This window comes from Panthera onca, chromosome X, assembly GCF_046562875.1.
Source record: "Panthera onca isolate mPanOnc1 chromosome X, mPanOnc1 haplotype 2, whole genome shotgun sequence".
Lineage (NCBI taxonomy): Eukaryota > Metazoa > Chordata > Mammalia > Carnivora > Felidae > Panthera > Panthera onca.
This window is the reverse complement of record NC_138357.1, coordinates 20,619,038-20,646,011: the sequence shown is the minus strand read 5'-3', so window position 1 is coordinate 20,646,011 and position 26,974 is coordinate 20,619,038. Positions and strand designations below refer to the sequence as shown.

Sequence of the window (26,974 nt, the reverse complement as noted above, 5' to 3'; positions counted from 1 at the left end):
ATGAAGATAAAAAGCTTCTGCACAGCAAAGGAAACAACCAACAAAACTAAAAGGCAACCAACGGAATGGGAAAAGATATTTGCAAATGACACATCGGACAAAGGGCTAGTATCCAAAATCTATAAAGAGCTCATCAAACTCCACACCCGAAAAACAAATAACCCAGTGAAGAAAGGGGCAGAAAACATGAATAGACACTTCTCTAAAGAAGACATCCGGATGGCCAACAGGCACATGAAAAGATGTTCAACGTCGCTCCTTATCAGGGAAATACAAATCAAAACCACACTCAGATACCACCTCACGCCAGTCAGAGTGGCCAAAATGAAGAAATCAGGAGACTATAGATGCTGGAGAGGATGTGGAGAAACAGGAACCCTCTTGCACTGTTGGTGGGAATGCAAATCGGTGCAGCCGCTCTGGAAAGCAGTGTGGAGGTTCCTCAGAAAATTAAAAATAGACCTACCCTATGACCCAGCAATAGCACTGCTAGGAATTTATCCAAGGGATACAGGAGTACTGATGCATAGGGGCACCTGTACCCCAATGTTTATAGCGGCACTCTCAACAATAGCCAAATTATGGAAAGAGCCTAAATGTCCATCAACTGATGAATGGATAAAGAAATTGTGGTTTATATACACAATGGAATACTACGTGGCAATGAGAAAAAATGAAATATGGCCTTTTGTAGCAACATGGATGGAACTGGAGAGTGTGATGCTAAGTGAAATAAGCCATACAGAGAAAGACAGATACCATATGTTTTCACTCTTATGTGGATCCTGAGAAACATAACAGAAACCCATGGGGGAGGGGAAGGAAAAAAAAAAAAAAAAAGAGGTTAGAGTGGGAGAGCCAAAGCATAAGAGACTGTTAAAAACTGAGAACAAACTGAGGGTTGATGGGGGGTGGGAGGGAGGGCAGGGTGGGTGATGGGTATTGAGGAGGGCACCTTTTGGGATGAGCACTGGGTGTTGTATGGAAACCAATTTGACAGTAAATTTCATATATTAAAAAAATAAAAAAAAAAGTGTTTTTAAATAAATTATTCTAATTTATACTTATAATTTCTTGTTTTAAAATAGTTTGCATGTTATACATATTAATAAATCTTTTCTCAATGAACATTGCTTCTACAAATATTAAATTTCTATCATATAAATCTCTTACAAAAATGTCTAAACTGAAATTGTTATTCTTTTGCCTTCTCCTATTTCTCTGCCTTCTCTTCCATGATGTGCCTTAGCGACCCTCTGGTCATTTCTACTCCCACTTCTCATACACATTCATGAGCTTTAGCATTTCTGTTCTACCCAAGCATCTTCAAGTCCAAGATTGTGATTATTTTTCTTTCTTCCCCATTTAATAAGATGCCATATGCACTTTCTATTATTGGCAATTAACATGTATTGTTCACTTTGTATTATGGTAATTTGTTGATTCTTTTTCTCATCTTAACTTTGACTCTGAAATTTTTCTGTCATAGCACATTGAGGAGGTGGTTATGTCTTGTTTCTAAAATTTTCTTTCTTCCCACACTCTTTTCTTAGGTAGATGGTTATCTGGTCACATTATTTTCTACCCTTAGCCTTTCTCTTTACTTTCTGAAGGTTGATCATTGTGGGTGTGTGTGTGTGTGTGTGTGTGTGTGTGTGTGTGTGTGTAATTGATAACCTATACAAAAATTTTAGAATGGTTCCTGGCATATAGTAAGCATTCAATAAGTTGCTATTTTTTGAATAGCAAATTTTTTATAGGTTGCTAAGATATTATTGTGATTTTCTGAAAGTTTCCAAACACTCCTACTGTTTATTTTCCCAAGTCAATCTCCTTTATACATTCTCCACTCCAGAGTGTACGACGAGAAGCCTCAGAACCCCATTTGCTAGTTTTAGAAACACAGTTATATCATATTTCTCTTTGGCTCTTGCTTTTATGGCTTTACTTTTAATCTGTTTAACTCCTATTCCAGTTCCTCTGACCTATGCTTGATATATTTTAAGTAGAGACAGCCCCAAACTTAGGAATGAGTTATGTTCAAAAGTTAACTCATAAGTCATCAGCTTGGAACTCAGAGCACGTTTTCCCCACAGAGACAGTGTAGCTACATTCCAAAGGCAGCTCACCAACACCTATTTAGGTCACCATTCTATCACTAATAATACTAAAAGCCCTGGGAACATTTTTAAAGTGTGTTTATTGGAAGATAGGTTTTGAGTCCACATTTGGATTCTAAAAACACAGGCACTGTTCGATGGTATTACTACTTCAAAAAAAAAAAAAAAAGTCTTCCATGAGGATTAGTGCAACCACCCTCATGCCCTGATGAGTGTATGGGGAAATATCTACAAGATGTAAGAGTGGAGCTGAGGGAGCTTCTCTAGAGACTACAAAAGTAATAACTTTCTTCTATGTATGGGTCATGCACAATTCAGAGGGCTACTAGTCCTCCCTTCATTTCTCTTTATGTTATCACTGGTATTGGATGGCTTGCTAACACAATGCCTGGGGCTATTCATTTTACAAACATTTACTAAATGGCTACTGTATGTTAGGGATACAAATCCAGGTAAGTTATTCGCTGCCTTTGAGAGATTCATAATGGAGTTGGGGAGTAAATAAGCACAGTGGAGTGCTGTCGATACTGTGATCCATATTTGTACAGGTTACAAAGTCGAGTTCTAAATAGACAATCAGGAAATATTTAATAGAGGAGATGACACCTTTAGTAGAGTCTTGAGAGAGATGTAGCTTGCCAGTTGGATAAGGGAGGACAATTATGGACGCAACATGAACAAGTACTGAGGTACAAAACCCAGCTTGGTGTACTTCCAGATACTGCCAACAATTTAATTCCCACAGCAGAAGGTGTGGGAAGTGTTTTGGCAATATAGAAAACTCGCGAAGAAAGCAGTAGGCCAGATTATGGAGAGACTGCTATGCTATATTAAGGAGCTAGCACTTTATTTACTCTACAGGTCAACAAATTATGGCCCAAATGGCCAAATCCAGCTCTAGGTTTGCATAGCCCATGAGCTAAGATTGGTTTTTAAATTGTTAAGTGATATAAGAAAAACAATAACAACAACAGCTAAGAAGCCTATTCAACAAAGACTGTGGGCAGCCTGCAAAGTCTAAAATATTTACTCTCTGTCCATTTACAGAAAAAAGTTTGCTGAGCCCTGTTATAGGTGGTGGGAAACCATTAAAGATGTTTAAGCAGATCGGTAACATGTTCAGAATTGTGTTTTTAAAAGCTCACTTTTACAAAAAATGTATAAAATTGATTGAAGAGGTATAAGATTGGACATAGAGTCAACTAGGAGGCTGTTAATAATCTGCGACTTGATGCAGAAATGAACTAAGAATGTAGCAAAAAGGATTTGGAAGAAACTCAGGTCATTGGAGTACCCCTTCCTTTTTCATTTTTACATGCAATTTCATTTACATTCAGTATGCATTTTCTCAGAAGCAGGGTCTTTAGCACAGATATAATAAAGGGTTTCAGGGGTTGGGTGATCTCATCATGAACGTCATTCACTTCTTTTCTAACATTCAAAGAACACATAGAGATATGGAGAGGGTAGGGTCCAAAGTCACATAGTTGTGTTTTATTCATATATGACAACCCCCTTCTCTGATCCAGAATAACTTTGTACGGCATATAAAATTGCATTTTGTTCAAATAAAACATGTTTATTTAAATATAATAAATGTCCTCTGGCTCCTTGCATGATTTCTAAAGTTCACTCCTCACCTGTTACTCCTTTAGACATACTGTTGCATTTCATGAATCATGAATAGTACTACTATGAGCCTCAAATTTTTTTCTATAAAATATTGTTATTCAACATAGTACTGGAAGTCCTACCCACAGCAATCATACATCAAAAAGAAATAAAAGGCATCGAAATCAGTAAAGAAGAAATAAAACTTTCACTATTTGCAGACGACGTGATTCTCTATATAGAAAACCCAAAAGATTCCACCAAAAAAACTGCTAGAACTAATAAACAAATTCAGCAAAGTCACAGGATACAAAATCAATCTACAGAAATCTGTTGTATTTCTATACATCAATAATGAAGTAGCAGAAAGACAAATTATGAAAACAATCCCATTTATAACTGTAACAAAAATAATAAGACACCTAGGAATAAACCTAACCAAAGAGGTGAAAGATCTATACTCTGAGAACTATCAAACACTGATGTAAGAAAGTGAAGATGACACAAAGAAATGGAAAGACACGGACTGGAAGAACAAATATTGTTAAAATGTCTACACTACCCAAAGCAATCTACACATTTAATATAATCCTTATCCAAATACCAAGAACATCTTTCACAGAACTAGAACATATGGAGCTACAAAAGACCCCCAATAGCCAAAGCAAAATCTTGAAAAAGAAAAGCAAAGCTGGAGGCATCACAATTTGGAAATTCAGGTTATATTACAAAGCTTTAATGATCAAGATAGTATGGTACTGGCACAAAAACAGACACATAGGTCAACAGAACAGAATAGAAAATTCAGAAATAAACCCACAATTTATGGTCAATTAACCTTTGACAAAGCAGTAAAGAATATACAATAGGAAAAAGTCTGTTCAACAACTGGTGCTGGGAAAACTTGACAGCAACATGCAAAAGAATGAAACTGGATCACTTTGTTACACCATACACAAAAATAAATTCAAAATGGATTAAAGACCCAAATATGAGACCTGAAATCATAAAAATCCTAGAAGCGAGCATAGGCAGTAATTTCTCTGACATTGGCCGTGGCACCTTTTTTCTAGATAGGTCCACTAGGGCAAGGGAAACAAAAGCAAAAATAAACTATTGGGACAAAATAAAAAGTTTTTGCACAGCAGGGGAAACAATCAACAAAACAAAAAGGCAGCCTACGGAATGGGAGAAGATGTTTGCAAATGACATATCTGATAAGGGTTAGTATCCAAAATATATGAAGAACTTAAAAAACTCAACATCCAAAAAGCAAGTAAGCCAATTAAAAATGGGCAGAAGACACAAACAGACATTGTTCCAAAGAAGACATACATGTGGCCAATCACTAATCATCAGGGAAATGCAAATTAAAACTACAATGAGATTGGGGCGCCTAGCTGGCTCAGTCGGTTAAGCGTCCGACTTCAGCTCAGGTCATGATCTCGTGGTTTGTGAGTTCGAGCACCGTGTCGGGCTCTGTGCTGACAGCTTGGAGCCTGGAGCCTGCTTCGGATTCTGCCTGCCCCTCCCTCCCTCTCCCTCTCTCTCTCTCTCTCTCCCCTGCTCACACTCTCTCTGTCTCTCAATAATAAATAAATGTTAAAAAAAAAAAAAGCTGGGAAAAAAAACTACAATGAGATAGTACCTCACAACTGTCAGAATGGCTAAAATCAACAACACAGGAAACAACAGGTGTTGGTGAGGATGTGGAGAAAAAGGAACCCTCTTGCACTGCTGGTGGGAATGCAAACTGATGCAGCCACTGCGGAAAATAGCATGGATGTTCCTCAAAAAGTTAAAAATAGAACTACCCCATGATTCAGCAATTGAACTATTAGGTATTTACCCAAAGAACATATAAATATTAATTCAGAGGAATACATGCACCCATATGTTTATAGCAGCATTATTTACAATAGCAAAGATATATAATCAGCCCATGTGTCCATTGATAGATGAATGGATAAAGAAGATGTGTATATATACAATGGAAAATTATTTAGTCATAAAAAGAGTGAAATCTTGCCATTTGCAAGGACATGGACGGAGCTAGAAAGTATAATGCTAAGTGACATAAGTCAGTCAGAGAAAGACAAATACCATATGATTTCACTCATATGTGGAATTTAAGAAACCAAGCAAATGAGCAAAGGAAAAATAAAAGAGAGATAAAGAAACCAAGAAACACACTTAACTATAGAGAACAAACTGATGGTTACCAGAGGGGAGATAGGAGGGGATGAGTGAAATAGGTGATGGGGATTAAGGAATACACTTGTCCTGATGAGCACTGGGTGATTAAAATAAAAACTTTAAGAATATATATAGTTATTTTCCTGCAGAGGAGGAAGGCCTGTAGGCAGCAGCCATGGCACCCAGCCCGAATGGCATGATGTTGAAGCCCCACTTCCATAAGGACTGGCAGTGGCATGGCCTCATGGTTCAACCAGCCAGCGGGGAAGATCTGCAGACTCAAGGTCGGGAAGCCAAAGCAAGGCCCAGAGCCTCCATGTCCGGACCCATCCAGCCCATCCCATGGTGCCCCCACAGTGAGGTATCACACCAAAGTGCAAGTTGGCAGGGGCTTCAGCACGGAAGGGCTATGGGTGGCTGGCCTACACAAGAAGGTGGCATGGACCATTGGAATCTCAGTGAGTCCAAGAAGGTGGAACATGTCCACAGAGTCCCTGCAGGCCAATGTGAAGTGGCTGAAGGAGTATGGCTCCAAGCTCATCCTCTTCCCCAAGAAGCCATCAGCCCCTAAGGAGGGAGATGGCTCTGCTGAAGAACTCAAATTGGCTACCCAGTTGACAGGACCAGTCATGCCCATGTGGAATGTCTGTAAGAAGGAGAAAGCCAGAGTCATTAGAGAGGAGAACTTCAAGGCATTCGCTGGTCTTCACGTGGTCCATGCCCATGCCTGGCTCTTTGGCATCTGGGCAAAAAGAGCCAAGGAAGCTGCAGAACAGGATGTTGAGAAGAAAAAAATAAAGTATCACTGGCAACTTGTGATTATGTATATGTATATGTATGGTTAATATGTAATGTTATATGTATATGTGATATGTAATGTCATATGTATATATAATGTCATATGTATATGTAAAGTCATATATATGTGTGTGTGTGTGTGTGTGTGTGTATATATATATATATATATATATATATATATATATATATATATAAAATGTCAGTGACTTCCAGTTTATAAGTTTTTCTTTGCTCAAATATCATTCACTCTCTTTGTTTCATCATATTGGTGATTTCCTTCTTATTCTATATACTATAGAAACCCACAGATATAATCATTCTGTCATAACCTTCAACATACACAAGGCTATATTTCAATTATATCTCAATACAGCGGCAGGGGGGAGAAACCTAAAAATAAGTGTTTGCTCAGCTCATGCAAAAAAGTCCTAGAATAATAATATCTAAATTTTGTTCAAGATATTTTCACAAATACCATCTCATTTGATCTTCACAACAATGTGAAGTCACTTTACAGATGAGAAATTCAAGGATCTGGAAGCTCAAAGATTCTCCCAAGGTTGCACAGCTGGTAAGTGGTAGAAGTGGGACTAAAACCCATCTCTGACCCCAAAGCGTGTAGATTTTGCACTGCGCCACGTCCATAACAGAAGCAGATACAGATTTTCTCAACATCTTTTTCATGATGCTCACTCACACTTGAGCTGTGAAGTCTGTGGCTGAGTCATTCTTTCCTTTTCTGCTCGCTTTTGTGTGCCCCTGTGTTAGCCCATTCCTGCATTACAGCTCCACAAATGACCCTCATAAACTGACTTCAAGTCACCTTAGCTTATCTGTCTATAATCTCTCAAACACATGACAACTATCTTCCCTTCTTGCACCTGAGAAAATGTCAGTAGCCTTGCTTGATTTTGTTTCTTCCCTATATTACCCAGACTCTCTCAGTCTATTGCAGACGTTTGTCATTTGCTCTTTGATTTTCTCTATTTCTGTTCTAATTTCTTTATTCATTTTCTGTGCTCTCCATTAGTTTGTTCTAAAATTGAAAATATATTTTTCTCTTCAAAGCATTTGGCTTCATTTCTTTCCTTGAGAGCTTTCTTCAAATTATTTTTTCATCTGTACCAATCCTCTCTGACAGCTTGAAATGAAAGCTGGGCTTCTCTCCCCTTGACCATTCCTCATCATTTTCAATGCCTTTTCTTTACTTATATGAATTTGCTCATCTCCCATTTACCTCTGCCAAATTTCCAAGCTTTTAAGAAATTAATTTCAGCTATTACCATTGCATGATCAGAAAAAGTGCTATCTTTCATTTTATACATCGGACCTCTACTCTCTCTTGCATATAAATCCTGTCAACCCTACTGGATCACTTCCCTTTTATGTGAGCATTCTGCAAAGTGTTAGCATACGCTTCCAAATTATCTTTCAAGTCTACATTTTTACACACAATTTTCTAAGTATTCAGCTCCACTGGTCAATTTCCAATTATCTCTGGCCCTATTCCCTCTTCTGAGATGTAATTGAAATGTCCCTCTTCTCCAAAACCACTCTACTTTATGAAGAATGAAGAAAGGGCACCGAATCCTTAATTTACAAATCCAAGCTGTTCTTCTGTCTAATTGACATCCTCCATCATGCCTTCCAATTCAGATCTCCTATCTTTGAGACATTTACATGATGATATTTTACCAAAAATCCTCTGTTGTAGTATCTTTCTCCTTTTCAATAACAGAAAAACTCAAACAAACCATGTCATATGAATAATGGACTAGTACTATAAGCAAGCAACAGCATGTTGCAGAGATAGAGTAATTGGATAAATTATTTGTGGGTAAGAAAAATATGGATTATTTCTATGACAGATGAATTTGAGGTAGGTTTGGAAGCATAACTAAAATTTTAATAAGCAAAGTGTGGTATGGGAAACAATCATGTCATATTCATTCCAAATGGCAAGAAAAACTGCACCAAAGTGTAAATGCTTGTCATAGGGTGTATTTCAGAATGGCTGCTCCCATTGGCTGAAAGATAGTTTGCTAGTATTATAAATTAAGGACAGATATCATATGTTTTCACTCATATGTGGATCTTGAGAAACTTAACAGAAGACCAGTGGGGGAAGGGAAGGGGGAAAAAATAGTTACAGACAGAGGGAGGGAGGCAAACCATAAGAGACTCTTAAATACAGAGAACAAACTGAGGGTTGATGGGGGGTGGGGGAGAGGGGAAAAGGGGTGATGGGCATTGAGGAAGGCATTTGTTGGGATGAGCACTGGGTATTGTATGTAAGCCAATTTGACAATAAATTATATTATAAATAAATAAATTAATTAATTAATTAAATAGTAGGAAAAAAAGAAAGATAAAGTGGGGCACATTCTAGAGCATATTGTTAGCCTTAGAAGTTCAGTTTTATCCTATAGTAAAGAATAAACCATTGGAAGTTTTTTAAATGGTGGTAACATAATAGACTTTCAAATCTTTACTGAAAGAGTGAATGAGTGAATCAAAGATAAATCCAAATGTTTTATTTGGGTTACTAGGAAGAGAGCAAAAGTCTTAACAAGGGAAAGAAAGAAGGGTACCTGCTGGCTTTGGTCAAAACCAAACATAATTGGATATAACTGAATGTAAGTTGCTTGAGAGCCATTCAATCGAGCTGTTCATCAAATATATGGATATGCAGGGCTGACAGGCTTAATACACAGATAAAAATTGGAAGTCCACCACACAGAAATGAGAGTTAAAACTGTAGAGGTGAGTGAAATCACCAAACACTAAGTCAGAGAAAAGATCAGAAGGAGTATTCATGGAGAATACCCACGCTTACGGAGTAGGGAGAGAAAGAAGCAAGTTAAGGAGAAAAAGCATTGTATGAGAGTCAGAAAAAGAATCCAGAGGCCGAAATATTATTGAAGCCAAAGAAATAAGGAATTTAAAGGAAGGAGGTGTTTACCAATGCTGAATGTTTCCAAGATACAGAGGAGGATGAGTTGTTTTTTTTTCTTAATATGAAATTTGTTGTCAAATTGGTTTCCATACAACACCCAGTGCTCATCCCAACAGGTGCCCTCAGAGGAGGATGAGTTCTAAGAAGCATTAAGTATGACAATTAGGAAGTCATCAGAAATCTTTAAATAAGATATTTCAATAGACTGGAAGGTGCAGGAGCTAGATGGTAGGTGTGAAAATGTAGAGGCAGCAATTGTAGGCTACTCTATAGGGAAGGCTGGTAATAAAAGAAAGGTAAGAAATGAGACAGTTCATGAATTTATAAGGATGAAAGGATGAAAGTTCTTAGAACTGGAGAATCCACTGTATGATTTTAGGCATAAGGAAAGGAGTTTGGTATAAAGTAGGATATACACATGCACACACTTGTGTGTACATATATGGATATATGTGTGTATTTGGAGGGAGAGAAAGGCAAGGAGAGTGGGAGGGAGAAGGGGGAAGGGAAGGAAAGAAGTAAAGGAAGCAGGGAGGGGAATAAAAATATAGGGTAAAAATGATAGCATGGGAAGTGAGGATAACTACTGAAGCAAGATCCAGAAAAATCAAGAAGAAGTGGAATCAGTTAACCATGTACATGCAGTAATTAGCTCTGACAAGAAGGCAGGTGGGAGCTTCTTCCTCAGAGGTAGAAAAAAAGGATAGGTTCCGATACAGAAAAGAGTTAAAGTTAAGGGAGAAAAAGAAACAAATAGATATTCCTCTCTGACCAATTTGAATTTCTATTACCCATTTCTCTATTCCCACTACTTCCAAGTCTTGGACTCCATCTTCAGGGAACCTGTAGTATTTACTTTCCTGCACTGCAGATGTTTTACGTAGCAAACCAACATTGTCTTTTTCTTTCAGCAAACACTAGTTTACCCCACCTATTTTTTGCTGTCCTTCTGTTTTATTATTTCCCTTTACTCCTTTCTCTATCCCTACCTGATGTCCATTTTTATTCTTTACTTCAACATAAACGCATGATCCGCATACATTCGTTCCTGAATCTCTCCTTTTCATAGACTTTTCCTGAGTAGTGAAGATTATGGCTAGTGATTGCTATGTTTTTAAAAAGGTTGAACTGTGATAGAAAGTGATATCCAGAGAAGGGATAGGATAGTGGGAAAAAAACTGGAACATATTTGTAGGATAAGAGTCAACAGAAAAGGAAGTGAGGTACTAAAAACAAAACAAAACAAAGAAATTGATTCTAGAGCAAGTGGAAGGAAATGAAATCCAGAGCACAGATAGAAGGACTTTTCATAAAGAAATGAGGATACTTTTCCACTGAAGCAGGAGGTAAAGAGTCAGTGATGGGTCACATGCATATGTGTTTGTAGGAGGAAGGAAAAGACCTCTATTCTCTGGAATAGTAGGGATGCCAAGTACTAAAAATGAAGGTAGAAGTGATAAAGTAAAAGATGGGAGGAGGCTCATAGAGGTTCCAACAAGCTATTGTGGGAAATGGAGGAGAGAGTACACTAGGAAAACATCAGATTATCATACACCATGGAGGGTCAAAGACAGCTTGAGATCCATAAATATTAAGAAGCACAAATCCACATAGTTGTGATATCTCATCTTAGCAATACTTAGCAGCCTACGTGTAGGAAAAGATGGCCTGAATAAGGCCTAAGTGTAGAAAAAGAGTTGAATTAATTCAGGTGAAATTAAGCTAGAGATGGATTCTAATGTCCCAAGAGAGTATGTTGTGCTTGAAAAACGACAGGGGTTTGTTATGGCTGAAAGCATAGTATATGAAGCTGGAAAATTTTCATCAGGAACCTAATTATTGGTGTTCTCCTTTGGCAATGGGGATTTATTGAAGTGTTTTCAGCATGAGAATGACTTGATCAGCCCTGTATTTTGAAAATATCACTAGGGAATATGTGTGGAGGGTAGACTTGGAGGAGATATTGGAGGCACAGAGGCTATTTAAGAAGTCATTTCAACAGTATAGATGAGAAGACCTACACAGAAGTGGGCATGGAGAAGAGGAAATGGATTAGAGAGATGTACAGAGACATTTGTTTGAGAATAACTTGGAGAAACCTTGGGGACTAAATGAGATTTTAATTTATTTCAATTATTGTATTTCTTCCTACAGTTCCCTATTACTCTACTCTGCAGCATAAGTGATCCTTCTTCTGGTAAAAGCCAAGAGAAAAAAGCTTAGAACTAAATGTAACTAAAAGTCATAGATGATTACATTTTGTAATGCAGTCTGAAGTCTGGAATTGTGAGGCCTCCAGCTTTGGTTTTCATTTTCAACATTACATTGGCTATTCGGGTTTTTTTCTGGTTGCATACAAATTTTAGGATTGCTTATTCTAGCTCTGTGAAGAATGCTGGTGTTATTTTGATAGGGATTGGATTGAATATGTAGATTGCTTTGGGTAGTATAGACATTTTAACAGTATTTTTTCTTCCAGTCCATGAGCATGGAATGTTTTTCCATTTCTTTGTGTCTTCTTCAATTTCTTTCATAAGGTTTTTATAGTTTTCAACTTACAGATCTTTTAACTCTTGAATCCAGAAATGGACCCACAAATGTATGGCCAACTAATCTTCGACAAAGCAGGAAAGGGTATCAAATGGAAAAAAGACAGTCTCTTCAGCAAATGGTGCTGGGAAAACTGGACAGCGACATGCAGAAGAATGAATCTGGACCACTTTCTTACACCATACACAAAAATAAACTCAAAATGGATATAAGACCTAAATGTGAGGCAGGAAAACATCAAAATCCTAGAGGGGAGAGCAGGCAAAAACCTTTGACCTCGGCCACAGCAGCTTCTTACTAGACATGTCTCTGGAGGCAAGGGAAATAAAAACATATATGAACTATTGGGACCTCACCAAGATAAAAATCTTCTGCACAGTGAAGGAAACAATCAACAAAACTAAAAGGCAACCAACAGAAGGGGAGAAGATATTTGCAAATGACATATTGGATAAAGGTTTAGTATCCAAAATCTATAAAGAACAACTCAGGAAACAACAGATGTTGGTGAGGATGTGGAGAAAGGGGAACATTCGTGTACTGTTTGTGGGAATGCAAACTGGTGCTACTCTGGAAAACAGTATGGAGGTTCCTCAAAAAATTAAAAATAGAATTACCATACAACTTAGCAAGTGCACTACTAGGTATTTATCCAAAAGATACAAAAATGCAGATTCAAAGAGCACGTGCATCCCAATGTGTATAGCAATGCTGTCAACAATAGCCAAATTGTGGAAAGAGCCAAAATGTCCATTGACTATGAATGGATAAAGATGTGGTATATATACAAAATGGAATACTATGTGGTGATCAAAAAAGAATGAAATCTTGCTATTTGCAACATACATGGATGGAACTGGAGGGTATTATGCTAAGTGAAATAAGTCAGAGAACGACAAATATCATACGATTTCATTCATGTGGAATTTGAGAAACTCAACAGATGAACACAGGGGAAGGGAGGTAAGAATAAGATAAAAACAGAGAGAGCGGCAAACTATAAGAGACTATAAAGAACAAACCGAGGGTTGCTGGAAGGGAGGTGGGGGGGGGATGGGCTAAATGGGTAATAGGCATTAAGGAGAGCACTTGTTGGGATGAGCACTGGGTGTTATATGTAAGTAATGAATCCCTGGTTTCTACTGAAACCAAGACTATATGTTAACTAACTTGAATTTAAATGAGTAAATTTCTTAAAAAAGAAGAATAAAGAAAACTCATAGAGTATTCTTGAAATTTGAGCAGTCTAATGGAAAGACCATGGGCTTTGGAGTAAGACTGACCTGGGTTCTAAACCCATGCACCACCACTTAATATCTGCACGGTTTAGCATTATTAACTTCACTGAGCTTTAATTTCTTCCCGTGTAAAAAGAGGATCATATATATTGTCCAGAGCTATTGTTGAGTTTAAATGAAATACTGAATACACGTGTAGGAAGTAGGTGGTTTGAACAATTCCTGGTATATAGTAAATGCTCAACAAATGGTAGTTAGTTCTGTTTCCATTGTTTTGTTACTAATAGTATCTTTGCTATTACCTCCGTGTTCATGTAGTGCTTTTGCCAGGTTCTGCTGCCCTGTAGAGGCCAGTTTTATAGTGTCACAGCCCATTCCTGGCTTTGCACTGAAGTCATACTAAGCCACACTGTAGACCGATGGCTCCTCAATTATTGCTAAATAAGCCACTGTGCTTTAAGTACCCTGTGTGCTTTAGGTCACATGGTGTAGAGGACCTTCCCTGCCTCTTCTCCCCCCACTGAGTCAACTGGCACTAGATTTACACCAATGGCAGAGGTTGTCCCTCAAATCAGACTGCATTTTCCTGGCAAATAAAACCATACCACACATAGATACCTTCTCAAATCACGTGTTTAATGGTTGCCACACTGTTTGTACAATAAACCTCATGCCATTCTATATGTTATATCGATATTTTCCTAGATATGCCTCACCTACAATTGCCTGAAAAAGTACCGAATGGAAGAAGGCTCTCAAGTCCTATCAAATAAGTGGCTCCTCCAAAAGCAAAATCTTAGCAGCCAAGACCCCTCTAACTGCATCATGGGCAGTTGTCACTGAAATAACATCTGCCAAATGAGTGGCTGCCCACAGAGACTGCCCTTCACATAACCTTTGGTATGTAGTTGTGCCTCTAATTACACCCTGTGAATACAGAAATCTTGCCATATAGTGGCTCTCCTCAGATTATACATGTACAGACATGATCAAAATAGTTTGCTATATTCTTCTAAAATCCACTATGGTTCCTTTAACAGAAGTAGCATGTTTGGGGTTCTGTCCTCAGGAAGTTACTGGGATGTTGCTCTAAAGGATTATTTTTCCAGAACTTTAAGTGATAACCTGAGTTAGAGGTACAAAATAGTTTGTGCATGACTGGAAATCAAAATGTTAGGGATTTTCCAGAAATTTCCTTCAGCATTACCCCTAAGGCCTTCAATTAAGAAGACTTCTGATAAGACCTTATTAGGTGCTCTTGCCAATGGTTTCAATCAGGCAGATATTCTAGAATGTTCCTTCGCCCAAGCTAGAAATGAGCTTAATGGCATTCTCCATGCTCACATGGAAAAGTCTGATTTCATCTTTAGTCTTTTGAGTACAGGAAGTCACTGTATGTCTACCTAAAAGTCCAAATTGAGGAATAACTGGGTGTCCCAGAGCTTGCTCAAAAATTAGAGACGACGAAGTACCATTTTCAGTCCTACATCATCATTGTTCAATGTCTAGTTGTTGGACAAAGTGCCCCTGGCCTGGAATATTGAAAAGAAGACAGATGAATCTCTTCCACAGCAGCATTTTATTGGTCTACCCCTTGCATTTCTAAAGAATAGTGCTGGGGGAAATAACTTAAAATGACAGACACTGGAAAAAGGGATAGATGCTCCCAAGGAAACATGAATGAATTTCATGCTAAGGCATGTAAACATTATCTTTAAGGCTAAGAATGTCCACTAAATGATTTCAAGCAGAGAAGTAACATGGTTAGATTTACATTTGAGATAGGCTCTAGTTGTTGGGTGGAGAATAAGTGGGAGAAGTCAACATTGCATGTGGGGAGAATGTCTATAAGGCCATTGCAGTAATCCAAGTGAGAGAAGATGGTGGCCAGTGATGAGTAATTTGGAAAATTGCGTGAATTCAAGAGATATTTAGAAAACAGAATGAAATGAGTGAGGTAATTGGATGAGAAAGAAGATGGAAAGAAGAATGTGTCCCAGATGGTACCACCAGTTTGATGACTTGAACAAGGTGGTACTATTTACTAAGATGGGAAATACTGGAAAATGAGCAAGTCTGTGAGGCAAAGAAGGGGTATGGTAGGTAAGGTTTTGGCATGGGGTATAAGTATCGAGGATAGTGGGTGGCAAGGAGAGTAAGGAAAATACTAGCTTCTTTGAAAACTTTGAGTTTAAGATGTCTGATGGATATTCAGGTGGCTATATATAGAAGAGCTGGTTGCATATATATGTGGAGCTCAGAAGAAAAATCTGGGAATATATATTCTGAAATCTGCATGCAGATGGTAGTTGAAAGCATATGTCCCTTTTAATTGGCCCCTTTAATTTCTCCTCTCATGCCCATGGCCCAAGGAGCTCTGCCTAAAACGTAATCCCACCAATCCCTGAATTACTAAGAATTATTTAATCTTCTTCCTCATGTCTTCTTACCCAGCCCAGGCCTCAGTGGCACCATCTGATATATCCCTCAGGAGACTGAGCAAAATTCTCTGCATCCCACACAGTTGTTTGCAGGTTCTACTGATACCCAGAGCTTTGAACCTCTAATGGCACAAGGGTGCCCTCCAGTGTTCAGCACGATGCATTCAGGGGCAAAGAGAGAACAGAATTAGGAACCTTTGCCTTCAACCAGCACCGCTGCCCCGCCCCTCTTGCTTTTGGGGAAATTCACTAACAACATGGAACACCAGATTAGGAAGGAATCTACGTACTTCAGATTCTGGCAGGATATGAGGAGAGTTGAGCTTGCAATATATTTCTTCAGTAGTCCCACCAGTTAGGAGATAACCTGTAATGCCATTTGTTGAGTGGAAAGAATAAGCCCTGCATTCTGGATTCTCAGCAAGTCACAGGGGGAAACAAGATGGATTGGTCAGAGTCCTATTATTTTTTTCAGAAATAACAAGCCTCAGAGCATGAATACAGATATGTCTGCAAAAGTAAAGAAAGAAAGGAAGCCATGCCACAGGCCTCCTGGACATGCTAGCCTCTGAAAATGTACCAAAGCAAGGCTAATCACTTTGTTCACCAATTCCAATGCCACCACTGGAAACTCATTGCTATACTAACCAGGGTCCCAGAGTGAGAGCAGAAGATTCACCTTTTACCCTTACCTACAAAAGGCAGTGAGGAGGGCATTTTATAACAGAATTCTGGGTGGTATGCTGCGGCCTTTACACTGGTAACCGCATACCAATGTCATCCTAGTTTAAATGGAACTCTCTTAGTTGGGAGGAATAGAGATAATTATATTGACATGCTCATAAGAAAACATGGAAAAAATAGTATTATCAGTGTGTTACTGCTCATATAGACTTCCTAGTCTATTGCCTTTACAGAGTAAGATCCAAGTACCTCACTATATCCTAAGGAAATCTATGCTCTTTATCTTACACTGCACTTCTGCCTTAAGTAACAGCTATGCCCACTATGGCCCTACACCATCTGTCTCTTCCTTACCTGGGATTTGAGACAAATACACCACTTACCAGAAAACATTTTCAGAATTGAAGGCAAAACTGCATGGGAATATGATTAATCTGGGATCTAAGGCCCATGGTTACATCAGGCACTTGAATTGTTTCCCTAAGCCTGAGGCCAAGTCCTTCCAATACCAGAGTGCTTACTATTTATCAGGGGAATGGTACAATGCTAGGTATATCACATTTCTATAATCCTTTGATTTTACCGGACATCCCAAATCACCAGGTTTTGAGGCCAGATCATCTGCCCTAACGAGCATGTCCTGGCACATCATGCAAACTGATACCTTTAAGGGCATCCGTATCCAGCCATAATTTTAAAAAATGATCAGGGTTCCTGGATGCCTCAGTCAGTTAAGCATCTGACTCCTGATTTCGGCTCAGGTCATGATCTCATGGTTTGTGAGTTTGAGCCCTGCATCAGGCTCTATGCTAACAGTACAGGGACTGCTTGGGATTCTTTCCCTCTCTCTCTATCCCTCTCCTGCTCACTCTCTTTCTCTCTCTCCCTCTCTCTCTCTGTCTCTCTTCTCTCAAATAAGTAAACTTAAAAAAATGATCTCGCAGCAGAAGTCCATGCTGGTGCTGGACTAAAAGTAGGGTATACCCCAAAACAAAAATGAAAAGAACAGACTAATAGGTTTCCCCCTAATTTAGAAAGTCTGACCTCAAATACCATGCCTATGTCCAGTGATCTTTCAAGATGTTGACTAAAGTTCACGTAGGCTTTTGGGGCATCCATATCTATACATCCTCCAATACAGTAGCATCTGGGAGACCTGTGGCCAAAACAAGAAATACCTTTGGGAAGTCAAGAATATAATATACTGCTCATAGCCCCTATATGTGTCTCTAAGATTCCACAACATGAGAATTTATCATTAACTTGCATCCCTGCCACTGCCATATCTTCAATCTGGTGATTATGGAATTCCTCACTAAAAATTCCTCACACTTTATCCTTATTCTGGTTCTTAATCCTTTCGCATCCATAATAATTTAAATTATTCATCTATGTAGTTTCCAGGATCTTTGAAGCTTCTAAGATCAAGTTTGAAGAGTACCATTGAAAGCCCTTCATCATGGTATCCATTATTAATGCCTAAATGGAGCACAACCAATTTTTAAGGAATACTTCTGATGTTCTATCTATGGATAACTCAATACTTCCACCTACTCAGAAGAATTGGACTGCAACATAAAACATCCTTTTATATAAAATACCTCTTACAAAGCAACCATGTTTTCTACCCCCAGGATAGCTAATACCTGCTAACTGGTCAATACTATGGGAACTACAAGATCTTCACAAGGGCTTGAAGCCAAGGCTGGTATACACTGAGGGAGGATATTCATATGAAAAATTCTATGTAACTGCTTACAGGCAAGTACCTACCGCCCACACTGAAGGATGATCAGTTGGGACTTTTTGAGGTGATAGCAAGTCAACTATCTTGTTCTTTTGATGCCAACTGACCTCTTCATTTGCATACATTTTACTTTCCACCATTCTCTAGAATGTCTGTTCACTGGGAACCTAGGCTCACTGCCCACTCCCAAGCAGACCCAACAAACTAGCGAGGAGAACCAGAGTACATCACAGGGGAAGGGATAGACTTTTGGCAGGAAAACTACCAAACCAATTGAGAAAACTATCGTCCACAAAAGCAGCCACAGAATCATACTTTCCGAAAATCTTCCAGAAGGCACTGTTTTCCATAGGTCAAATTTCTGACTTGCCTTTCCCAAAGAAAAAGGTAGTGAAGTAGCATGGTAATGTCAAAATATTTGACTGCTACCTACCCTCCATGTGTCTGACTGCATCAAAGAGCTCTGAAAAAAAAAAAAAGACACAGCAAACATCCAAATTCTAGTTTAAATAACCTCCTCCTCTTGCATTAGCTATCTTTGGTCCCTGAGGCTCTTGGTTCTTCATTTTGGTTACAACTACCAAAAGTTAAGATATATAACTCTAGGACACATTTTTTCCTGAACAAGTTTAGAATGTCCCTGCCAACACTTTCCTTTTTAATTCATCTTCTTTGGGGTGCTTTCAACAGGATCAACCCAACTCTAGGTTGACACATTTTTTTCCTTATTAATGTCATAAGTAAGTTTTCTGCCTTTATTTGCTCTTTAAGATGACTCTGCATATCTCTGCTATAATTCCATTATGTGCTGATTTTCAAGCTATAATATCAAGGTCAGTTTCCCAACTGACGCTACAAGGAGCCCTACAATCACAGCTTTTTTTTTTTTTTTTTTTTTTTTTTTGTCTACAGGCACTTTCTGAAGTGTGGCACATGTAGAGGGAAACCAAGTAGAGTGAAACACTACCAGTAAGGTTGTGAAGACAGAGACTGTATTTTACAGAAGCTGAGGAAGCTAGAATTTTTAAAGCAGAGTATGAGAGAGGAAACTATGCAGAAAAATCACACCAGGAATCTCCTAAGGGTTCCCTGTGACTATTCTGTTGAATACTAAGATGTGCATGCATCAGGTAAAATGCCAAAAGGCTAGACAAATAACAGTTAATAGAAAGATTTCAGTTGAATAATTTCTAGCACTCACATGCAGGGATAGGACACACTTGACTTCCATCCAGCTAAAGCAGATAAATGTTACTGAAACCTGAAGCACTCACTAGATTTCAGAGGAATTAGTTTCCTGTGGCTGCTGTAACAAATTATCACAAACTTGATGGCTTAAAACATTAGAAACCTATTCTTTCGCAGTTCTGGAGGCCAGTAGCATAAAATCAATGTGCCAACAGGGCTGCACTCCCCCCAGAGGTTCTATAGAATACTTTCCTTGCCTTTTCTAGCTTCTGGTGACTAATGGATGACTTAGCATTCCTTAACTTGTGGCTGTATCACTCCAATCTCTGCCTGCATCTTCACATCACCTTCTCCTGTATTTATGTATGTGTGTGTGTGTATGTGTGTGTGTGTGTGTGTGTGTGTGTGTGTGTCAACTCCCTCTGCCTCGCTCTTATAAGGATACATGTGATTGCATGTAGAATCTACCCAGATAAGTCAAAATAAGTTCCTCTTTTCAAGATCCAAACTTAATCACTTATTTACATATACAGTAATATTCACTCTTTTACAATAAAAGGTAATATTGATGGATTCTGGAGATTTAGAAGTGACTATATCTTTGAAGGCGGGAGCATTTTTCACCCTATAACACCTTAGCAGTAAGGCTACAATAAACCTGAAACAAGGCTCATATTTGATTCATCCTAACAAAGCTTGAAAAAAGCCTTGAGAGTAACACCTGCAAGATGGCAGAGTAGGAAGCTCAGGACCATCCTTCCCCTGACAAATATACCCATTTAGCAACAACTCATGGAGAAATTTTATTCGTGAGAAATCCAGAGATGAAGTGAAAGGTTCCTGTACTTTGAGTGACTGTGACACCAGATTCATCGAAGCTAGTCGGATGATTTGAGACATCTTGCCCAAGTCCTTGCCCCCAGTGCAATGCCAAATGATCAAAAAGAAATCCTCAGACTGCTGGCTTTTCTAGGGGAAAGGAAAGAGATGGTTTGCACATCCAGCACCACAACTTATCTGAGGGGCCTCCCCAGAGGATTGACTTCTGCCCTAATAGTCTTGGAGCTTGAATGTGTCCATCACAGTCTAGTAGGCTAGGGGAGAACAAAGACATCAGCTTAGGTTGGTTAGTGCCATATCTTTCCCTCGTGGCTCAGCACACAGGAATAGGAAGCAAACATTTTACTAGTGGGTTACTAGGGGTAATAATGAGTGGTGCAACTCCTATTTCCATCTCTTGATTCTTGGACCCATGAATCATGACTATCAGTGAAATAGCACCATACATACATATAGGACATTGATTCAGAGCATAGTCAGTCTCCTGTAGAACCTTGCCCCCATCCTGCAAGGTATTGCCACTAGCCAGCAACGTAATCAAAGGGCAGTTTGACCATTCTATTGGGCCAGCTGCTTCATGATGATGAAGAACATAATAAGGCTAGTGAAATCCACAAGCAGGGCCATTACCACATTTCTTTTGCTGCGAAGTGAGTTCCTGGATCGGAAGCAATGATGTGTGGAATACCATTAGGGTACATAAGTAATTCTGTAAGTCCATGAATGGTAGTTTTGGCAGAAGCATGGCATAGAGAAGGCAAACCCTATCCAGAGCGTCTATTCCAGTAAGGACAAAACACTGACCCTCTCATGATCAACTTGGCATCAAATAGCTAGTGAAGAAGTATATATCAAAATTTTAATTTAAAAATATAGCATCATTTCTGATTGCTAAAAAAAAGTGAAAGACTTAGCTGTAAACCTAACAACATGCAAAGAAATTGTATGCTGAAAACTATACAAGAAAGGAAATTTTAAAAATCTAAATACATGGAGAGACACAGCATGCTTATGAATTGAAAGACTCAAAAGAATAAAGGTGTCAATCCTCCCCAAATTAATATATGTATGTAATATAATTCTTACCAAAACCCAAGCAAGATCTATTGTAGCCCATATATATCTATTACACATAGGTATATAAACAATATACCTACAAAAATACCTCGCCTAGGTTTTGTTAGGAACTATTGTAAAATTTATATGAAAAGTCAAAGGAACTAGAATAGCTTATAAACAGTTTTTAAAAAGTACAAAGTGGGAGGAATAAATCTATCCAATTTCAAGATTTATTATGTAAATACAGTAATAATGACTGTATGGTATTGGCGGAGTGATAGACACATAGATTGATGAAGCAAAATAGAAAACCCAGAAATAGATATATACAAATATACCCAACTGATTTTGGCAAGGTGCAAAAGCAATTCACTAGAGGAAAGATAGCATTTTCAAAAATAAATAGTATTGGAACAATTGGAAATCCAAAGGGAAAAAAGTGAACCTCAAACAAAGATTCACACTTTAAACAAAAGTTAACTCATTCTTTTGAGCTAATAAATGCTTGTTATCACTCTAAAAAAATTTACTCAATTTTCTATCTGAAACCAACAGCACGGACAACAAGAGCAAGAATAAATAAAATTAGACCAAGCCAACTTAAAGTTTCTGCATAGCAAAGAAAACAATCAACAAAATGAAAAGGCAACCTACGGAATGGGAAAAAATATTTGCAAACCATATATTTGATTGGTGGTTAACCCCAGAATATAGAATTAACTCTTACAAGTCAATAACAAAAAACCCACAAGTAACCCAATTCAAAAATGGGCATGGAACCCTTGTACACTGTTGGTGGAATGTAAACTGGTATAGTTACTATGGAAAACATGGAAGTCCTTTAAGAAATTAACAATAGAATTACCATCTAATCCAACAATTCCACTTCTGAATACAGTAAAGCCTTGGATTGTGAGTAACTTGTTCTTTGAGTGTTCTGCAAGATGAGCAAATATTTCTAATAAATTTTAACTTGACAATTGAGCAATGTCTTGCAATACCAGTAGTATGTGACTTCGAATGTCACATGATCACAGCTGAGCTGATGGGTCTTCTCTCTCCCTCTCTCTCTGCGGGACTGTGGGTGATCATCTCCCATGCTCGGGTGCTCGGTCTCAGGCTCCGGTGTTTCACACAAATCAGTGATTTTTCAGAACGTTGGAGGGTGCCCACAACTCATACTAGTGTATTTTTTGTCACTTCAGAGCGCTTATGGACAGTCCTTTGCTTTTCCTTAGAAGAATAAGCTTAGGAATGCTTTGCTTGATTCTAGGTTAGGCTGCCTGCAGATATAGACCCTTTCCTCTGCTGCCTTATTGCCAGTTACACTAAATACAGTATATGACAAGAGTTTATTAATACTGTACTGTAGTCGACATCCATTAGTGATAGTGAAAGTCATCCTACACAATAACCCTCCTCTCTCGTTTCCCTCGCACCATCCACGAAGGTTTTCAAAGGTAAGTGCAAGTTAATTTATTTTTCTTTATATTTTGTATTTTATTATTTTGTATTGTAATCATTTTTACATGAATATTTTTGGGCTGTGGAATGAACCATCTGAGTTTCCGTTATTTCTTATGGGGGAAATTCACTTTGATATACAAGTACTTTGGATTACAAGCATGTTTCTGGAACAAATTATGCTCACAAACCAAGGTTTTTACTGTATATATATCCAAAGGAAATGAAATCACTATCTCAAGGAGGTATCTGTACCTCCATGTTCATTGCAGCATTATTTACAATATCCAAGACATGGAAACAACCTAGATGTCCACTGACAGATGAATAAAGAAAATGTGATTATACACGTGTGTGTGTGTGTGTGTGTGTGTGTGTGTGTGAATTCTGACATTTGTGGCAACATGGATGGACCTTGAGGTAATTATCCTAAGTGAAGTAAGTCAGACATAGAAAGACAAATAAGGTATGATCTTATTTATATAATCTAAAAAGTCAAACTCATAGAATCAGAGAATAGATTGGAGATTGCTGGGGCAAGGGGGTGGAGAAAATGGGTGATCTGGTCAAAGGTACAAACTTCCAGTTATAACATGAGTAAGTTCTGGGGATATAATATACAGCATAGTGACTATAGTTAACAATACTGTATTGTACACTTGAAAGTTGCTAAGAGAGTAAATATTTTTACCACACACAGGAAAAGGTAACCATATGAGATAAAGGATGTGTTAACTAATCTTACTGCGGTAACAATTTGGTAAGACATGCACATACCAAATCATCACACTGTATACCCTAAACATACACAATGTTATATGTCATTTATATCTCAATAAAGCTGGGGGAAAATAAGGTCAATTTTACTCCAGTAAGAAAGCCAAAGTTAACTGAGAATTTCTGAAGTATCCATTTTCATTCAAGATAATCCATATTGAAATCTATAGTACAATGATATACTGAGCTGGCTGCCTAGCAGATTGTTTTGCTTATATTTTTCCACATTTGTAACCAGAATACATTGGTTATTAAATACTAATATAATGGCTGTAATGGCTAATCAATGATTTACATAAAAATATGTCAAAGGAATAATCTGCCCCCCCTTAAAATGGGGAAAAGACCTGAATGGACATTTTTTTTCCAAAGATGACATACGAATGGCCAACAGCTTTATGAAAAGACTCTCAACATCACTCATAATCAGGGAAATGTAAATCAAAACCATTATGAGATGTCACTTCACACATGGTAAGGTGGCTATTACCCAAAAGTCAAAAGATAACAAGTGTTGGATAGGATGTGAAAAAAGGTAACCCTGCACACTGTTGGCAGGAATGTAAATTGGTGCAGCCATTATCAAAGACATTATAGAAGTCCCTCAAAAAATTAAAAATAAAATTACCATATTATCTTGCAGTCCCACTTCTTAGTATATACACAAAGGAAATTAAAGCTGTATCGCAAAGAGATCTGCACTCCCATGTTCATTGCAGCATTGTTCATGACAGCCAAGACATGGAAACAACATGAGTGTCCATCAACAGATAAATATATAAGGATGAGCTGGACAGATTCTTGTGATTGTTTCACAGTATACTTACCTCTAAACTCATGAAGTTGTATATATTATGTGCATCTTTTTATGTCAAAAATAATTTAAAACATAAATTGAAATCAAAAATTAGAAAAAGAAAAGTTAGAGAGGGAGAGAGCCAAACTATAAGAGACTCTTAAAAACTGAGAATAAACTGAGGGTTGATGGGGGGGGGGAGGGAGGGGAGGGGGGGTGATGGGCATTGAGGAGGGCACCTGTTGGGAGGAGCACTGGGTGTTGTATGGAAACCAATTTGATAATAAATTTCATTTTTTATTTATTTTTTTTTTTTTTTAAATTTTTTTTTCAACGTTTTTTATTTATTTTTGGGACAGAGAGAGACAGAGCATGAACGGGGGAGGGGCAGAGAGAGAGGGAGACACAGAATCGGAAACAGGCTCCAGGCTCCGAGCTATCAGCCCAGAGCCTGACGCGGGGCTCGAACTCACGGACCGCGAGATCGTGACCTGGCTGAAGTCGGACGCTTAACCGACTGCGCCACCCAGGCGCCCCGTAAATTTCATTTTTTAAAAAAACCAAAACTTAGAAAAAGAAATAAAAACTTTTAAAGACTACATATTTTCTGATTCCTTTTATATCATATGTTCTGAATAAGCAAATCCAGAGACAAAAGTGGTTTCCAGAGAGTAGGAGATGGGGGTGACGAAGAGTGACTACTAGTGGGTATAGAATTTCTTTGGGGGTGATAAAATGTTTAGGTATTAGTTGTAATGGTTGGACAACATTGTGAATATACTAAATACACTGAATTGTACACTTTAAAATGGTTAATTTGTGGAGAGGCCAAGATGACAGAACAGCATGGAAGTCTTTTTCTGTGTCTCGCATCTATGAAATGCAGCCAGATCAACACTAAACCATCCTGCACACCTAGAAAACTGATTTGAGGATTAACACAACAATCTGTACAACGTGAACCACAGAACTCAGCAGGTACATGGCGTGGAGAGGCGAACTGGGGAAGAGAGAAGCTGCAGAAGGCAGGGAGCTGTTTTAGTGTGTGGAGAGAGGACAGAGATGGGGGAGAGGCAGGGGGAATACAGGAAAAGCACCCCCCCAAAACCAGCTGGAGAGAATGTGGAAAAGTGGAAACAGCCGCAGGGAGTGAACTAAAAAGGGAGAAAGGAGAAAGGGGAGGGTTTAAATTCCATTAAGAAAAACTTTATAAACGGGGAGCGCAGAGTCTGAGGCTCCACAGCTCGATACCTGGCGGTGCTCTGGTGGGAAGGGTGAATCCCCAGGAGCAGAGTGGAATCTGGGGGTCTTCAGGCCACATGGGAAGCAGTTCCCCTACTGGGAGGACATCTGGTAGAGGTTGTACGGCCCCCCCCCCCACAGGCAAAGGCCTCAGTGGACCTGGGAGAACAACCACATTTGCTGGTGCTGGAACAAGGTTGTTGGGGGTGAAGCCTGGCACCAGGTATGTGTTGTGATTTTCCATAATCCTTGAAACGCTGCTGCTAAACAATCGCGTGAACTTTTTCTGGGGGGGCTGGCACTCAGCCACAGTCTCTGGGCCTCGGCAGCAGCACGGTCTCTCCAACGTTCCTGGTTGCGGCCGACACCCGGCCGCTGCTCAGTGAGACCATTTGCAGCGGGGTGGAGCAGGTCAAAGCCGCAGTCTCTCGGGAAACACGGCCACATCTGAGATAAAACTCAGGAGGGAGGTGTCCCCAGGCAATCTGACAGCTTGGTCACGGACAGTGTAAAAGCGGGAAGTGGACGGAAGTGGGAGACAAAGGATAGGTGCGCAATTGCTGATTGGAGAGAACAGAGTTCCGATACTAAAGACTGGGTAGCTGGGTGATGCCATTTTCACCGCTCCCGCGCATGTGCATACACACCTACAAGTGCCACAGCAACAACACCAGTAAGCTATTCAGCGCCATCCAGTGGAGAAAGGAGCTGATACACTAAGCCCCGCCCAACTGGGCCAACCTCGCTCTTCAGGAACACAAGTCTTTCTGCCTGCTTCCTTTATGGACTGTAAAGCACTTCATAGTTTGACTTCTGGGGAAAACGAAGTAATTTCAATCATATTTCAGTCTGTTTGTTGGTCCATCTATTCAATTTTCTTTTTTTTCTTTTTTTTCTCTTTTTCTTGAATACAGAAAGAGAAAAAATATATTTTTATTTTCACTTTTTATTAAAAATATTTTTCTTGGGGCATCTGGGTGGCTCAGCGGTTGGCATCCAACTTCGGCTCAGGTCATGATCTCACAGTTCAGTTTATGAGCTCGAGCCCCGCGTCCAGCTCTATGCTGACAGTTCAGAGCCTGGAGCCAGATTCACATTCTGTGTCTCCCTCTTTGCCCCTCCCCATTCATGATCTGTCTCTCTGTCTCTCCAAAATGAATAAATGTTAAACAATTAAAAATTTTTTTTCTTTAATTTTTTTCTACTATATTTTTTTACGTTCACGTAAATATTTTCAAATTCTATTTTACTTCCATCATTTCATTTA

General features: G+C 38.8%; 1 pseudogene; it reads left to right on the top strand.

The window, feature by feature from the left end:
- Nucleotides 1-6,102: 6,102 nt before the first annotated feature.
- Nucleotides 6,103-26,163, top strand: LOC145713695 (large ribosomal subunit protein eL13 pseudogene; annotated as a pseudogene).
- The last annotated feature ends 811 nt before the right edge of the window (nt 26,164-26,974 follow it).